The sequence below is a fragment of the Artemia sp. Qi Xiang Cuo genome, unplaced genomic scaffold, assembly GCF_049724085.1.
Source record: "Artemia sp. Qi Xiang Cuo unplaced genomic scaffold, ASM4972408v1 HiC_scaffold_32, whole genome shotgun sequence".
In the NCBI taxonomy this organism is placed as follows: Eukaryota; Metazoa; Arthropoda; class Branchiopoda; order Anostraca; family Artemiidae; genus Artemia; species Artemia sp. Qi Xiang Cuo.
The window spans coordinates 970,935-986,377 of record NW_028297441.1 but is presented as its reverse complement, the minus strand read 5'-3'; the positions used below and the strand labels follow the sequence as shown (position 1 = coordinate 986,377).

At 34.3% G+C, this 15,443-nt stretch overlaps 1 pseudogene across 1 annotated transcript in view; it reads right to left on the bottom strand.

Annotated features, from left to right (window-relative positions):
- LOC148938903 (uncharacterized) overlaps positions 1–15,443 on the bottom strand; it is a 72,859-nt pseudogene that overhangs the window by 17,796 nt on the left and 39,620 nt on the right. The window contains exons 6-7 of the transcript XR_016143594.1: positions 14,722–14,825; positions 11,451–11,518 (exon numbers count right to left, since the gene is read on the bottom strand). The product of XR_016143594.1 is annotated as an uncharacterized LOC148938903 (transcript). The remainder of the gene's footprint in view (positions 1–11,450; positions 11,519–14,721; positions 14,826–15,443) is intronic.

The following is a 15,443-nucleotide window of genomic DNA, read 5'->3' as shown; positions in this document are numbered from 1 at the left end:
GCAAGAGTTGAAGCTTATGGATGAAGAGTTTCGTGGTTCAGGTCAGGTCAGGTTAGGTTATCCCGCGGAATCCCAGGCGCGCCGCGGAATTGACCCAGGAAACAGGGAAGATTGAAGATTATTGAAGAGCATTGAAGATCTAATCAATATTATCATTAATTAGACCTTCAATTTTTTACTATAGCCCAATTGTAATTTACACAGCAAATAGTATTTTTTCCCCTTTATTTAAACGAGTTGTCGCTAATCTATTCTATACAAATATGCAGAAATTTTTCCACATTATTTTTTCTATCCGCATTATTTAACTATAATTATATTTACTTATTTAATATAATTTTAATATTTAGTAAAATAGTGTGAATTAAAGTGAATTAATACAATCTAATTCAATCTTAAATTAAAAAAAAATAATAATTCGGCTGCCAAAAAGTGAATAAACTAAAAAAAAGATAATATACAGTACAATCTTTTTACAAAGTTTCAGAGAGTTGTGAAATTCATTAAAGTTTTTATGAAAAATGGGCTGAATTTTGATTAAAAAACATTGGTACAAAAATAAATATGTCTAAAACCATACAGCTGATAGAGAAAAACTGAATGAACATCATTCAGCAACGCTAATGTAATTAAAATCGATTTGAAAATCCCGTGCTCCTTTTTTTGTTGACCTATTTTTTTCTTTGTAATCTATTTAAAATAGTAAAAGTTTCAAATAGTTACATTTAGAATAATTATATTTCTAGGGGATTTTTTCTCAATAAATAGAAAAATATCAAATTCAGATAAAAAAAAATTCGAATAGAAGTAAAGAGGAGCATTAATACTTTAAACCACAGTAGACAGAATATACCAGTAAGCTTATCGCAGATCATTTCTGGTCTTCGTTCTCGGTGCGAACAAAAATCTCCTCCCACTTATTTCTGCATTAGCGGGAATGCGGGTTAGTCTGTTTCCGATTGTTTCAAAGCACTTTGATGGAAACAATCGGAAACAGACTAATCTGCATCCCCGCTAATCTGACTTCGCCAGTAGTAACCGTCTATGGAATTCTACGACTTTATGTTCCTTTCTGTGTTATTCTGGACCTTGTATACACCTTTTCAAAGAGAGTGAGTATCCTCTCACATGGCCTTATACTTCTACGACTTTATGTTCCTTTCTGTGTTATTCTGGACCTTGTATACACCTTTTCAAAGAGAGTGAGTATCCTCTCACATGGACTTATACTTCTACGACTTTACGTTCCTTTCTGTGTTATTCTGGACCTTGTATACACCTTTTCAAAGAGAGTGAGTATAACTTGATTGGTGATTGGGATTTGAATAAAAGTAATAGTTTTCTTTAAAATTCATATTAGTAAGAGAATAGAATTTAGAGAGAGAATAGTTTATTGAAGAGGATGTTAGTAGAGGAAAAAAATGAGTACTGCATTTACCCTATTGGAGATTAATGATGGAGCCGACAAAAGCAACAATGACGCAAGAGTACCCAATCTAAATACGGAAAAAACCGCTGTTTGTAGACTATGTCTTGAATGGGACACTATGTATACTAGATACGTGATATCATTAAGCAAATTTAAATAGGAGGAGCAGCTTTGATTTGCTGGAAAAGTGAATATTCTCCTTATAAATAAACTTCGGTCGGTATTAGGTGTACTATAAAAACATATTAATGAGCAAAAAATGCATCAGTGATTATTATTATTGCAAATATGTCTAATTAAACTGTTTCTAAATCAATGGTTTTTTTTTCGTTCGATAGTAGACAAGTGTATGTGTTTTAGAGTAGAAAAAAAATTCTGGTTATTCAGTAACTGGCTATGAGACAGTTCCGACTCTAAAAAATGAAAAGATTCGAGAAATATTAAATAGTGAGGAGTCTGATTCTTATGGGCAAACGTTTGGTTGTAGCTGACAATTTTCTAGAGTCGTCTATTCAAAGGCAGACATTTTCTGGGAGAATACTTCTATATATAATGAAAACAGATTCTCCATCATTAGACTATTGTATGAAACTTCTACAATGTGGTAAAATTGCATTTAAATAGTTTATTGATATATTGATCAGAACACGGCAAAATGATACTGTTGATATGCTATTAAAAATTAGCTTTTTTAATTGGGACTTTTTTTTTCGCATAATAGATTGTGCTCAGAGATTATTTTCTCCTCTCTCTCTCTCTATCTCAGACAATTTTTGGTATTTCTAGCTCAGTTTCTTTGTGTCACTGAGAGCGTCAACACATGAAAAAATTTACCATGCGTGCCTGTTATGTACACACCATGCCGCCGGTCAGCAAGTGCGAATTGCGCAGTGATTGATGAGTGTAATAAAAAGCTTAGATTGAGCATAACGTGTAAATTGCTTAGAGGATACGCGGTAATCGTTAAAAGTTGTACTCCCTGTCTTAAAGAGTTGTTTCACTCATCATGGAGATTACCTCTTTTCAAATTATCATCATGATAAATATTAGCAGTGAGAGAGTATATATTCTGTTATGATTGGAAAGAAACCTATCCCGGATTTTAGTTTAGTGCTAAGATATTGGTGTAATCGCGTTCTCAGATTGTTCTGAAATGAGGAACCAGGTCAACGATTCAACTGTTGGAACAACAAGAGAAAAATCTTTATTCAGAACTTTTTTGAATAACATGGGTTTTTTGATTACTAGCCCACTGATTTTGATTTGGCTATGATAGAATATGATTCGACAACTGAGGACACTGTTTGTGACATTGCTTCTAATTGACAAATTAAAACATGCGGGTTCTATTGTAAGATTGAGAAGAGTATAATTCTCTATACAAAGAGATATTACAAGAGTGAAGTCACACTCTACTTTAGAAAATGTGACCCTGACAATGCAGTACATCAATATCAGCACACTATTAATTCAGAGAATATGCCCGTACTATTAGTTGTCGACAAAGACCTAGCATTTGATTGTATCTAAAGAGTAGAAAAAGTCGTTTGATAGTGCATATAATTTTTTTTTTATTAATACAAAAATCACAATATATATTTATTAAATTTTACTCTTTGGACACTAAAATATTAGGTAAATAAAAATTTAAGTATATTATCCCCAGGAAAATTGTTGAATAAAGTTACGTCAACGTAGGTGTTTAGATACTATTTTTAGGTATAGATACGACATCTGAATAGGAAAAAGAGCGGTACATGAGAGCCACGTATCTTAGTCACTAAATTCGTCACTTTTCGTTGATTTTGCAGACTGGATTCATCACTGCGTTTAATATATTTGCTAATGTATGGTATGCATAATCTATAATGTAACCTAGGATGATAAAATATAGCTATATTTTTTGCTGTTCGAAAGATATATTGCCGCTAACTAGTATTCAAAGTTGATGGACTACTATTAAAAATAATATGGGTAGGCTTAACACTTGGAATTTTTTCAATGAAATTCAATGGTAAGCAGTAGAACATGTCCTGGGACATGTATAAATCCAGACCAAATACCTTGATTATTTTGTGTGTGTTCATTGTGCAAGTTCTAGTAGAAAACCGCTGTAGGATTTTATTTACCACTAGGTTTCAAATTGACCCAGTAATATGAGCATAAACCTGTTCACCAGAGAATTAACAAATTTACGCTCTAAACGTATATTTCCAGTTCGTACTATACCCGTATCCTGCGTGCCTGACAGGTTCAAAACAATGACTCCATGATTTTTTTAAAACGTTGAACCGTTTATTCAGTTTTCAAATAGTTGAGAGTCATCATCTAGGGGTTGCATGGTCAACTCGCACAGACTTCTAAAGGCTTTTTTGTTAAATGATAGAGTTTATAGTGGAATACCATTCACTTTTTACACATGGCTAGATAAACCGAAAAAATTAAAATCACGGGGGGATTCAGGCCTCGATCCGACGGCACTGCCACTCTTCACAAAAGCGAAAGCTAATTTTGATGGGATTTCTTCATTGATAAAGGACTAGTCACTTTAGCTACGAGAACCATCGGCAAATTGTCGGTGATTAGTGATTGTAGGAGGGACATGAAGTACAATAGTGTTGCTTTAGGTTATCAGACTTTCCACTGTCAATGCCATAGCTCAGAACTTGTTGTTTTTAAACGTTGGGACTTACCGACGGGACAATTAATTTTGCATTGGGTGCAGTAGGAACTGTTTTTATCAAAATAAAATTCAATTGTGTCCTCTGCTACTTTATATCAATATTGACATTAGAGGTTTGCAATTGGGATACATTAAATATCTCTTTATTAAATTTCACAACTAGACAATGCTCCTGGGTACCTGCAGTGGTCACATCACTTTCACTATTAAAACCTGGTTGATATTCATAGCCCGATGATCGTCCTCTCAACTCCTTCTATACCTTTGGCGTCATTATAATAAATTGTATTCAGGTAGCATATTTTGATAAGTAATTGCTATTGCCCACCAATGCCCCGTTAATGAATACTATTCTTTACTTGAACTGGTCGCTCAGATGACTGTTTTCATTGGAGAGACCCTCGCCAGCAGTTGGAGTTGTATTATCTGACCTTTTCTTCACCGCAACATTTAGGTCAATAACTATTGACCAAAATTCAATGAAATCGTCTTCATTGAAAAATATTTGAAATTATGTATTGTCCAAGAGGAGATATTCGGGGAGAACTTGTTCATAGAACCCACACATGAAACTAAAATTCATTATTTTCAGCAATGAATAGATTCAATTAGGAATTAATCGACGAATATGACTCCGTGTGGGGGAAATAAGTCATCTTAAAAGAGTACATACGATTTTGTTCCAACAATCATTCTCTTCGTCTTCTGCTTATCGACCTTCATTGTTTTTTTCCTCAAAGTTCTTGTTGATGTCTTGTGTTTTCTGACTGGGAGAAGACTGATGAGTGAATGAGGTGAACGCATCCTTTTCAATTCCTCTCCAGTTTGTAGATATTTTAATCACTTAACAACGATTCTTGCTGAATATCTAATATTGTCCTTACCACTATCCTTGAAATTCTTGCCCGACCCCTAGTCCTGTAGTCGGGAGGCAGCAAAATTTGACGCAGCAGGTACAAGATATTTTCTGTCAAGGGGTAGTGCAGATCGAAATAGCCTTGCAAAGCAGCTACCAAGACCAGAGCCAGACCTTGTAGTACGCCCCTTGCAGCATTCAAGTCCAGTGCGTATTTGATTCGGACTCAGAGCACCCAGATAGCCCTTTATATTTAAACTGACAACTAGTATCCTCCTTTTGTTGATTTTATATTATTGTGCTTTCATAGTTGAAAAAGGGTTAAACATGATATGTAGTCACAGCTAAGGCTATTTTTACTGCAAGTGGATCACCAAATTCACTTCTTAGTGTAACCAGGTAGTGTTCGAAATATGAATTGTTTACAGACTCATACTAAAGATGCCGTATCTTATAGTGATAAGCAAGTTCATCAGCAGTTTTTCGTCCATGTACTTATAGGAGGGGGATATTGGACTTACTGACTCTTGACATTTAAACAAAATATGCATAGAGAAATATTCTGGAAGCTAAGGCGAAACAGAGTGGACAATAAGCAAAATAACTTGAGTCATGCCGAAGAAAGTGCCATAAGTTTTCCCATGGATTAAATTCTGTTGTAAGCTAAAGACTTGTCTAAATTTATCATTGAAAATAATTTTGTCAGGGTCAACTGGTGACGTAATGTAAACCCAATTAATTTCCAATGAACAATTGAAGTGAAATATACTTCTGCTATAGTATGAGATTCTTCTATCTATTGTAAGACACAAATCATACGTACTATCATATTCAATGTATTTCAATTCGTCATATGGATTATCACTATATTTAATTGTTTCAACCCATTCACAGTTGATTAACCTAAACCCATTCGTACCCAACTCGAGTGGTATAACTTTTATATCATAGTTGCGATCCTTTCTCAGAACGTCATAGGTATTTTTGAAAATAGAGTCGAAAAGAGTCACTTTAAACGCACTATCAAAGGTGATGGAGATGGAGAGTTTTGTCAAAAAATTACTTGTCCTATTCAAGTCACTATAGAGAAGATCAAAAAAGCTGGTCATGAAAGTCACATAGAAATCAGGGGGCGTTGTCCGTATCTTCCAAACCGATCTAAGAATCAAAATCTGAATTGTCTCCTAGCCACCAAACATCTACCTGTTTCTTAACGTTGTGAGTATGTCTATTCAATATTTTTTCAATTTTGTCGATTTGAGTAGAATTTTTAACATTTTGCAACTGATAGTCATAAAAGACGCTAAGACTCTATCTGTCTTTGGTATCATACAGTCGATAAATTTTTGGCTATGTGTCTGGGATATTTGCCCCATTAAAAAATTCGGTGGGCCACAAGTAATTGTCCATTTCAAAAACATTGGTTGTTCTATTAATTCGAAGAGTGTCACCAACATTGAATTCATTGTTCTTATTGAAATTTGATTCGTTGAAATATTCCTTAAGAAATGTGTCAAGTTTATTATGATTCGAATGAGGAAGCTCCGTTGTTGTAGAGTCGCACAATGATCGAGGAGGTCGTTGATTATAAATCAACATGATTTTTTCAAGATAATGAATAAAAGTCAATACATTTTCCAAAGTACATTATCTTGAAATTGAAAGCCGAATAGTTCTTATCAATTGTTTTGCCAATACGACCTGTATAGTACTGTGACTATGATGTATCAATTTAGTATATGTCTATACTTCTTCTGCAACATGAAGTTAAAAAAATTCACTACTGAGATGCGTTAGAATTTTTTTTATATGAATGCTGTTGGAGACTACTTTCAGTGGCATTGGTAACTTAACGCCTCTCTTTTACCGCACTGGAATCTTATATGAATAACAACTATAAAAACTGCTGGCAAGTAGAATGTCCTTGTACGGTGTATTGTAACGTCTTTGAATCTCGACTAGAGTCAGGAGATCTGCTTGCATTATATACAATGGGTAAAAGTCTTTATTTTTTTGATATTGATTAGCATAAAGTCTGAAATTTCTGTGCAGATCATCACTTGCTTCATTGTTTAGATATTATTGTCTATTTCTAGTGCGAACACCAGTGAATTTGATAAAAGTTGCGGGAAAGCTTAAACTCACTCCTTCACCAACATTTTCTTAAATATCTTTCAGAATTTAAACCATTTTGATCGTAAACACGTTGTGTAACATCTACTACTCTTTTGCATGCTGGCTGTTGGTGTTGGCGGGGACGTTGACTTAAAAAGTCTTCTCTTTTATCTTCCTACCAGCTATGCGATAGTATTTTCAAAAATATATTTAAAATCATCTTCCTCTTCAAGTTCATATCTTAATGGTGTCAATGTTGTTGATGATGCACATTCATTTAATTTTTTTAGAATTGTATATTTTCAATAATACTGTTGAGGAATTTTAACGTATTTAAAAAGTTTTTTATATGAGCGTCAAATGAAAAAAATCCATTACGGATTTTAACATTTTGATACATTATAAAAATTAGATTAGATCTATTATCCTGAGATATAATCCCTTCACCACTGCTTTAAATTTGAAAATGATCAATTTCGAAGGCATAAGTTAAGAGTCGTGTTAATTTTTCACTCTATTAGTTAGACCTTATATTTAAAATTTTAAGAGAAAATTAATCCAATTAATTATTCTTTAATATGATTCCAGCAGCAGCAGCAGATTCTAGAGGAAATGATCATCTTTTGTGATCAGCAGCAACAGTGCGTTTTAACAGGCTTTACCTGTGTTTGTTCACCTTCTAAAGCTTATCTTGAAGTACAAGAAGTTTTTTGTAATCCTAAATATTTCTTACTTCAAGGAATTTACAGAGCTTGTCCTCAAAGTGTTCGACGGACAAGATAGCGAGTTCTGTTTGAGTAAGTGAATATGATTTTGCTAATCTCACATCAAACAACTGTTTACAAGTCCCGCAAAAATTTGTATTCATATTGTTAAAAAGCTACCACTTGCCTGAAGAAGTCATTTTGTTTTAAATTATTTACTGTCTTTTTTGAAGCGCCATTACGTACGAAGAAACGATATTGCTTTTCCATCTTCTTAGCTTCTTCTGGCAGTTGAATATTACCCTCATTCAAATTTATACGAACTTCAGATATTAGATTAATGAAATCATTTCCAATACCATGTTTGAGCATTACTTTTTTAAGCTGAGGTTTTGAGTTGCTTAAAACTGACAACAAATATCTGTTTTCAAATAGTTTTCCCAACGCCGTCATATCTACTACTAGGTCTTCTTGTGTTGGCTAGAAGATATACGGTGTTTTCTCGTCAAAAATATCTTTGGCTGCACGAGAATATATGGATATGTTTTAATTAAAATAAAATAGGCTATGACTGAAGAGCTTATTAGCTACCTTATTGTATGCTGAGAGAAAAAATTTCGGGACGCCAGCATGTATTTGCTTATTGAGAGTTAGTAGTAAAAGAAAATCATGAAAAACTCTGTTTATTATCTATTATGTTCAGTTCAAAGTAAGTTTTCGCATATATTTGCTTTGATAAAATAGATTTTGTATAACCAGAAAAACGGACATCTGTTCATGAAGAGAACGAAGAGTGAACATATGCAACATTGTTTGGGACCATTTTTAAATAGATTCAGACATGTGATCAATGATCAGCAAAGCGCGTGGTTCAGTCAGGCTGAAAACATCGAATCTTTTTAGAAGTTGCATCTGCATTAATCCCATGGCAGAGTCAATCTCTTTAATTTTATCGTATGACTCCTGCCAAATACTATAGCAATAGTGTATTTTTTTCGGCTTTTCCACAAGAATTTTATACTACTTTTTAATCACTTTACTTCAGAGTGTTGTTTTACCTGGCATTGATGAGTAACAGAGTAACAATCTTAATGGGTTTTTAAAGTTATAAATATTTCTTTCAATAGTTTAACTAGACAGCTAACTGTAAACCATAATTGTCTAATAACAAAATAATTTCCCTACTGCTCTGTTCTTCAAGAATAATAAGATGAATAAAGAAGCATATTTTCTTTAGTTATATGCACATAAAAAAGTAACAATACTTAAAAAAGCACATTAAACATGAAAAAAATACACTTTTTTTAAATTTATTTATAATAAAAAAAAAATACAATATTTAAATGGGTACACGAGAGAAAAAACACTTTTTTTGTTTATTTATAGAGAAAAAAAATACAGCATTAAATTAGAGAGCACTGGAAAACTTTTTTTTAATGAAACATTTACAAAAAAAATCTGCTCTAAGTAAAAAAGGATAACTTTGATATTGTAGCGATGTGCCCCCCGCTGGTGGCGGCCCCCCCCCCCCGGGCCGCGAGGCCCCCCCCCCCCGCCGTGAGGCCCCCCCAAAGGTTTTTAGGAAATGATTTACGGGAATTTACTTAAACTGTAACTTTCCCTATTGGTAACACATTCAGTCCGGTCTGAATTTAAATAGTGTCCAAGCTGGAAGGTGGTCATACCGTCTTGCCAAACATGAATTTTGTTAGAGATAGTAACCATGGCTATTTATTCTACATATGCAGTGCAGGTTCTGTATTTCAGAGAGCAAATTGACAACAATTTGGCTCGCGGGATTGTATTTTCAGTAATACACTTCCTATTCATTTACATGTTAAAATTCTTATCCACATACGTAGCACATGGGCAATTTTTTGCAACGATGCTTAGTTTCTTCGTCGTTTGTCTTTATAATGTATACCTTTGGACCAACAAAACAGCAACAGAAAATAATCTCATGCCCCGTTTATTATTCATAAAATAAAATCGGTTTTGGTGCCTGACGGTTTACTTGCTCAGAGTAAATATCCCCTACATTGGTTTAGTCAATTCGTGAGCTGACAATTTAAACGTGCGCCAAATCATCAATTATAGTCAGAGTTTTAACTTTTCATAGTAGAGAATCCTTGTCCCCATGTAAAAGACCTCTACTTGCCCTTTTCCGGCCCTTATACTCCAGCCACATTGTGACAGAATACGAACATGAGCTTTTTAGAGATATTCGGAAGAGAACTGCCTGTAGCAATATTTTTATTCAAAACTATGCATCTTTTTTTCATATTTAAAAATATCATGTCCTGACCAAAGCTTTCAAAGGAAGTGTAATTTTGATTGACAATTGTTCGGTGTCAGTCACAATGTCAAAAAGATTTTTATTGCAAACATTCTCACACATTTTGCCGAAAGCTGAATTCAAAACGAGTTTATAAATTTCTTTTTCGTCTTTTGTCTGCGCTTTAGAACGTTTATTGACAAAAGTGTCAACAAACTTTTTTAGATATGGCTTATTAATAAACTCAAGTGCTTTGTCAACCTGTTTGACTCTAAAACTACTGTTTCAGATAAATTTTAATTACACTGTATGCACAACTATGTTTTTTTTTCATTAGAAGGTAATGAAATTTTTTTTGTTTTGTTATCTTCAAATGCAAGTCATCAACCTTAAATAAACGCCTGTTGCGAGGGCTCAAAGAGTCCTTAGTCACAGGTCTATTGGTACACGGGAAAAAAAATCCTTTATTGAATCGTTAAACTGATATGACATCTCTCCACCAATTAAAAAGAACACTTCACTTGAGTCTGACTCCTCAATCCTTGTACTTTTGGTAACCTGGGGAGCTTAAGGGTGCTTGATCTATGTACAGTCACTGAAAGGTCGCTCACAATTGGACATGGCCAATGCGTGGAGAGGCATCATTTTAAGGAACTCTATAACTAATTCTCTCCCTGTCTTCTCTCCTGCTGGATAAGTGTCCAAGATAAAGACCTCGTGAAAAACAAAACCCCCCTCATTCACCTCTCAATGAACAGATATCGATCAATGTCTTTAAATATCCCAATTTTTTCTCCACTAATTTTCAGAATAAAGTCCATCACACGATGAGGAAATGAAAAATAATAGCGCAAATCAATATTAAACTCATCATAGATTTTATCCGTGTTTTTACATATAATGTCTAAGAGATTTAACACATAACTAGACAAATATAGCTTTCAACAGTCAAACCCGTTTTTAAATCCTCTCTCTGTCCACACTGTTTTAGAAAAACTATAGTCCTTGAGGGTGCAACTAAGATCGGGTAGACTATCACAAAATAACTAAAAGGGAAAAATAGTTTCTTTAGTAGATATCGACATTGAACCATAATAGATATAGGGATAGATGTCTTTGACCATTAAGAACTAATATATGTCAGACGGGATTTGTAGCTTGAAAAAGAGGGAAGCGTTGTCGCCGTTATTATTTTTCTTTTCTTTATTTAACTTGATCAATTAATTGGGGAAACAACCACAGGACTCTCAACAGCAAAATCTATTCATATAATCAACGCTGGCCACAGAAAATTTTAACATAAATTCTAAAACAAACAACTTTTCTGAGGATTTAGGTCTAATTGTGAACGAAAAGCTGTCTTTCACCCATGCATCATCTATTGTTACCTTTATTTAAAGATGCACCATTGCCGGTAGCAAATACTTCAGATTGTAGTTTGGATAGTGTGTAAAAACTGGAAGAAAAAGTTGCCGTTTATTTTTTTATTTACACGAGTTGGGAGCTCACTATCAAAAGTTACTTTTCCCTGCAGAATTGGGGTTAATAAGGTGGTCATAGTCCTAAAACGCGTCTGTTGGAACAAGAGCGTCCCGGTATATCCAGAAAATCTTACTCTTTTCTAATGCCAGTTGTTTTTTAGGTGACAATGCTATCGGACAGTCGGTATGATACAATCGTTAAAATTCGTCGCTTAATGTTCTTATTAAGGAAATAAATAACTGTTCCATGCTGCCTTTCTCGTACATAGTAAAAAAAAAACTCTTCTAATTGTCTTTTATTGTTGCAGTAACAACGGGAAGCCACATAAGACCATGCAACTAGTTTTTGTTTCTTGACCGGAATTGGCATTGATGGAGTTGATGCTTCAGTCGATATTGGTTCACAATCCAAACACACTGTATCGGATTGTAGAAGAGAATTTTGGAAATTTTTAAATTTTAAAGTGTCTGCCTTCTGTTGGCATTTCTCTTCTTTGATTTCCATGAATGTTGCAATGGTCCATAGGGTCTAATAACTACCACTCAGATCTAAACGGTGAAATACACAAGGGACAATAGAAACGTTTTCCTTTCTTCGTGCCTTAAGATAGGAGCCAACTTATTGCTGTAACGGGAAAAAAATTTCCATAAGAATTTACATCTTTGGGAGGTTCGTAAATAACCCAAACCCAATTTTTAACATTATCTACTGACGGTGTCCTCACTGAATACAAAGCCCCTTTTTTATTCGGTTTTTTTTCCCCATCTACAAATTCAGTGTCATACTGGAGAACAACCCCCCCCACCCCAAAAATTTAAATCTCGTTATTAAATATTGATATTTATTTAAATTAAACTCGATACTCTCCTTCTAAACAGAAAAAAATTATTTTAGGGAAAGTTTTTCCTCCGTTGAGTGCAAGTCCGTCGAGATTTTTCATTGATGACTCATTACATAAGTTTTTATGGGCTGCTACTAAAAATGCATATTTAAAACATTGCAGGCCTGTTTCAAAATCTGAAACCTTGAATTCCTTTGGTAGCTGATAAATCTGGGTGGCATTTTATGTATAGATTACCCGCTCCCCTTATAATAAATTTCTTTTTAAATCTACTGAGATTCAGATCCATACAATTAATGTATAAAATTTTGGATCCACTTCCTCTCTCATGAAATGTGTACAAAGTCGAAATTAATTTATTTACGCACTTAAAAATGTTATCCTCGAATTCGTTTGGAACTTAGTAAAAAGTCCAGCTGTCTGTTGAAAATTAAAAAGAAAATATCCCCATATGTCCCCTGCTGTAAGTAAACTTTTTGAATTACCGATGGTTTTATTCCCCCCTGACCCCCCCATTTCTGGATCTGAATCTCAGTTTGTGCCCGAATTCTTTCAATATAGCGCAGGAGAAGATTTACGAGGGCATTTAAAATAGTGTCAGTGTCTCCCCCGTGGAGGTTAACATCTACCCAATATGTTCATATATGACCTAGAGAATACTCTAACAAATAAAATTCATGCAAGTCTTAGGATCTTGCACAAGGCTAATGTCCTGTACCTGTTTGTTCGCTAATAGTAAAGTTGTTGTTAAAAATGTTTGCATAAGAACGAGCCTTAACAATGTTCGGTGTTGCATCATCAAGCAGACGAGCAGAAGATGACTAAGAATTATTAATACCCCCGGTTTTTTCAATTGCGAGGGGTTGAGGTGGTAAGAGGTCCCCTTGTCCTTAGTACAATGTGTTTGGGGACAATTGATCAAATCAGTCTTAATTTCTGTGACGTAATTTCTTAACAAAGACCCAATTAAGCTAAACAGGTAGCAATACCTAAATGTTCATACATAAATACCTCTAACAAGCCCAAATCCTCTATTAGATCGTTATCACAATTTAAGCTGTCTAGGCTGGCTGTGTCCCCAAAGATATCGTGAAGACAACTCCCTTGTTAGTCAATATTATCTACAACTCATGCATGCTCGTCTCTGATCTCTATTGGAGGCGACAGAATTGACCCTACAAATTCCAATGTTTTATCATCCAATAGCAATTATATTTTATTGATCTGTAGAAAAAAAGATTTTAATTTCCATGTGAAATAACCAATATTTTTATGAACCTAATAAACTATGTTAATTTTTCTTAGTCGTTGTCCCAACATATGAACAATTAAAAGAAAAAAAAAGTTACAGTGTTGTATGTCTTTCATAATGCAACGTGAACATGTTAAAAAATATATATCTTTTTAGTCAGGAAAAATGAAGTTCTATTCTTAGAGGATAAGTTAGACCAGGGGGGGGGGATATTGAAAAATCTTTTAAAATAAAATTGTGAGTTGTAAGGGACTGCGGAGTTTAAAACCCTCGTTCTGTTATATAATTTGACATATAAAGTCGATTCTGAAAAGTATATCGCTTATTCTATGAGTGTGTTAGGGGGGGCCGGGGAAGACCGGGAGCGTCCGTGGGTTTCAAAAGATTTGCGTTCTGTAGAATTATGGTAGAGGATTTCACACAAATGTTAAAATGAAACTTGTGTATTATAACGACAGGAGAGTTTCACCCTCAAGTCCTTTTTAAAAACAACTTTTAAGATTCCTTTCTTGTTGTTTGACTATCTTGTCGAAGATAAACTAACTTTTGTAGTGCTTGATTAGCATTCCAATTTATACCCGTAGGATTAAAAGTTCAATCCTCTCGATGGGACATTTTATAAATAGATTAAATACATACAAAAGCTAGCCTAGTTTAAGAATGACTATTCAACTGTCAACAATGAAATAGCGATTTGTTTATATAGTTAGCTTGTTTAAAGAAATAGTGGATTATTGCATTAGAAAAACGTCTTGCTTGAAGGAGAAGTTACAAGGTAAGGTTTTATAGAAATGCATGATAAGCTATTTGATACTTCGGCATTACAACAATTCTTTTATATACAGCTAATTTGGTTAAATGAAAGAATATAGAATAGTTTAGAAGCCAATAGTTATGCGATTGAGAAAATTTTTCTTATTTTTGAAAAATACGGAAAAAAATATATACATTTACAAGTTCTGGCTGTACTTGTACATCAGAAGTCCCTGGCAATTCGTGAAGAGGTGTGTTCCCCCCATCTTGATCAGATAAGGCTGACTCAAATTTCTTGTCGGGTTGCATAGAGACTCCTGGCTGGTCTTACGAACTAGCAAATCTGATTACTGTTGCCCTTGCAGCTTGTGTTGATATGGTATCATCCCATCTCGGTCTCTTTCTAGAGGAAGGGCAAGGATACAGCTCAACATCCTTAAAAAGAAGAAAAAAATTTAGTAATACGCCCTCTCTTACAGAAAAATTGCCCTTAACCCTCCGGTCCCTCTCCTCCCATTAACTGGACCCCCTTGCAACTCAAAGTGCCCTTTTAAGCACTCTCGGGCAGTTCTAACTTAATACATAAATTCCTTAATGAAGAAATACTTTTGTTTTTTTTCACATCACACTGAACGTGCTAGAATTGATACATTGACTCCTTCCTTGTCTTAAATTTTTTATAAAATCCACTTAATCAGCTGTTAAATCACCTTTTTTCTTTCATAAATTACGTCTCTATTAATTTGGCCATAAAAGGAAACTCTTGATTCGCACCTACAAGAATCATTTATTTAACAGAAATCCATGCTTTTGAATATCCCCCCAAATCAAGATAAAAACACACAGAATGCGGCATTGTTCCATCTTGCCCCCCCTCCTATCAAGTATGAGTTTCGACTAGAATTAGACAAAGCCCGTTTTAATCATCAAGCCTTTTGTTTTAAGATACGTTATAGTTTGGTTCCAAAAAAGACCCTTTTTGTAATTATAAACTCATACGGTTTGAATCTCTGTGATAGCAAGAGTCTGTGAAATTTGAGCCCCTAGACGGTC